This window comes from Dreissena polymorpha, chromosome 9 (assembly GCF_020536995.1).
Source record: "Dreissena polymorpha isolate Duluth1 chromosome 9, UMN_Dpol_1.0, whole genome shotgun sequence".
NCBI classification, from domain to species: Eukaryota; Metazoa; Mollusca; class Bivalvia; order Myida; family Dreissenidae; genus Dreissena; species Dreissena polymorpha.
In genome coordinates, this window is record NC_068363.1 from 31,823,781 (window position 1) to 31,827,140 (window position 3,360).

General features: G+C 33.0%; 1 long non-coding RNA gene across 1 annotated transcript; it reads right to left on the minus strand.

Moving 5' to 3' along the window:
- Nucleotides 1–287: 287 nt before the first annotated feature.
- Nucleotides 288–3,068, minus strand: LOC127845304 (uncharacterized). Its single transcript, XR_008033170.1, has 3 exons — nucleotides 2,728–3,068; nucleotides 1,291–1,477; nucleotides 288–877 (listed from the first exon to the last, which is right to left on the minus strand). It is a non-coding gene; the product is annotated as an uncharacterized LOC127845304 (long non-coding RNA).
- Nucleotides 3,069–3,360: the final 292 nt, after the last annotated feature.

The window sequence follows — 3,360 nt, forward strand, 5'->3', positions numbered from 1 at the left end:
GGATTTGTTATTATTGCTTGGGTTTCTAGTGAATTTAATATTTCACTTTATTATGCCACGACAGCGCATTTACGTTGGAGACGCTGACATGATATTTTAAAGTGTTATCGGATACCCATCCGATAACAGTTTTAAGCTCCGCCCATCAATATCCGTTTTAAAACTCCGCCCATATTTGGTTTACTCAATGATTTTTTTTAGCGTTCCATGTTTTAGCCCCGCCCATTCTGAGAACTACTTTTTTGTAGGCGTGGTATGTCGCTTCTTTGATTTAAATGGAAACAAACAGCGATTCATATTTTATTCAGAAGTTAGAACATTAATAAACAATAAGTTGTTTTTTTAAACAAAACTAACACTTTATTAAGTATATATCTATAGGGAAATATAAATTAAATGAGCATTAATCAATGGAAAAAAATTAAACAAATACAAATGTGCACCGCTAGCCTACCATTCATTGGCTGCAGATGAACACAATTTAAAACAGTAATGATAAACATTTAAAACGTAACACAAATATACTTAACACGTTTTAAATAAAATATGACAGATTTGATCAAGTTGAAGAAGAATTTATGACAAATATTCACTAAACATCTCGTCTAAGATTATATAAAAAAAATTAACTAATACTTTACAAATGCTTTCCTTTTTTGTGTCATTCTTATAAAAAGCAAGGCAAACAGGTGAATAGCATACACAATGAATTAACATTGACAAAGTAAAATAATTAATACTTGATTGAGATGCTTTGCTAATGCCTGCCATGCCTAATAATACATGACAATTTCAATTTTTAAGTGTCTGAAATCAAACTTTCACAAAAAAAAATGATTCTATCTCCACAACCAAACAGGAAATTTGTGTGGTCAACCTGAAAATAAAATAAAGATTCCTTTAGAAGAAAAAACATCATCAAACATTCATTGCATAACTGCTTTAACCCTTTCAGTGCTGGAACCGAATTTTGAAGGCCTTTGCAAACAGTTTGGATCCAGATGAGACGCCACAAAACGTGGCGTCTCATCTGGATCCAAACTGTTTGCTATTCTGATAGTTATCTTTGAAAAAATTAAGAAAATGCTTATTTTACAAATTCAGCAGACGACATTTTAGCAGACGACAAATTTCCCAGCATGCAAAGGGTTAAAAATAAAAATCCAGATATATAATTTGTATTAAAATTGAAACTTTATAAATATAGTGACATATAGATTTATAACATGTTCAGATAAAACAATTACATAAATACTTTCAAAAATAAATTTGTTGACAAAAAAGAATTACCTTTACGACAAATTAATTAGATGGGTTGATGTGAAGCTGTGCCGGGATGCAGTTGGGGGGGGGGGAATATCTCGAGTTGGTTGAGAGGCAGAGAAAGACTCGGACAAGTGCAACTGACGAGGGTAGAACTGTGCCGCCAAGAATTTTGGTAGATATCATCACCCATGGAATGTGTGGTCGCAACTTTCTGCCATTAAAAGAAAAACATTTCATATTATAATAAAATAAAACAAATCCAACAGGAGATAACATTTCAAAATAGAGTGTTTTAATAACATTTTTATTGCACAACTTGAACAAATTACAACTTTAATAGACACAATATTATTAATACAAAATGAAAATGTATAAACTCCACTTTATATTAAAATAATTAAGAATTTCTTTTAACTTAAAATATTTTTATTATGGACTCAGGGCTTTTTTTGCTTATTAAGGGAATATGTGTTTGTTTTCCTAATTTGAGAAATTTGCGACTCAAATTTTCACAATTTAAAGAAGTTCGGGACTCAAATTTTCACAATTTAAAAAAAGTTTGCAACTCATTTTTTCACAATGTTGATCTGTGGGCGACACAATTTTAAACAGTTTTCGACACATGTTTTCAAAAAAGTTGCACAGCGCGCAACTCATTTGTTCACAGTTTTCAACAGTGAATTTTTTTATGAACAGTGCGTGACTCAATTTGTTTACAATTTTGAACAGTGTGCAACTCATTTTTTAAAATTGTGAACAGTGCGCGACTCATTTTTCCACCATGTTGAATAAACAGTGCGCGACTCCTTTTTTTCCAAATTTTGAACAGTGCGCAAATCATTTTTACAAATTTTGAACAATGCGCAACTCATGTGTTTTCACAATTTGAAAAGTTTGTGACTTATTTTTTTGTAATTTTGAATGAACAGTGCCCCACAAAATTGTCCCCCATTTTTGAACAGTGCGCAAATGATTATTCCAAATTTTGTACAGCGCGTGACATGATTTTTTCACAATTTTGAACAGTGCGCAACTCATTTTCCCACAATTTTGAATGAACAGTGCATGCTTATTTTTTTGCAAAAATTTGAACAGTGAGCAACTCATTTTACAAATTTTGTACAGCGCTTGACTCATTTTTTCAAAATTTAATTTATGAAAAGTGTGCGACTCATTTTTCCACAATTTTGAAATCATAATGAACAGTGGGCAACTAATGTTTCCCACAATTTTGAACAGTGCGCGACTCATTTTTTCAAATTTTGGTACAGTGCGTGTCTCATTTTTTCACAATTTCGAACAGTGCGCAACTCATTTTTCCACAATTTTGAATAAACAGTTCGCGACAGTAGAACAACTGGCACTGATCATTGGTTCATCAGCATGAGAATGGGTGTAAAAAAATGGCACAAATAATGAAACATGTGTGTTTAAGTATGCATACATAACAATGAAACTTACCAACTATTCGGACAGGAAACATATGGTGCAGAAGCTGCGGGATTCAGCATGCTCTCCCACTGATATTATGCAGATCAGTGGTCAAACTGGCAGTCAACTTATGTTGGGATTTCCCAATTGTTAAGATATTAACCTCAGCAATCTCCAAACACAAACATGTTCATTTATTGTCAGTCAAACAGCAATTAATCCATCATGTCACCGTGACAGTCTCAAAACACGATGCAAAACCAAAGCATTTTCGTTTCGTCTAACACACAGCTGGTAACGTCGCTGAATATTGCACAAAAGCAGCTTCATTATGAAGTTCCAGCGACTCGAAATACACGTTCCCCACCCACTTTGATTTCGCATGTGAAGGCCTGTTCTTTGGGGAAAACTGTGAACATCTCACAACTAAACGTATATTACGGAGATGGACAAGTTGAAAAATAAATCACTATTATCACTTCCAAATTGCACACTACGTGAAAATCCCGTTCCATTTGATTATTGTATTTATTGTTTGAAATTTTCACTCTACACATTCGCTTTGAAAATAGCGGTTGGTGTGTACTCTTGGAAGTACATGTCGAATGTGTTATTGTAAAAAAAATATTGGTATTGTGTTTTTAGTGCAGAAATTGTTCTTTT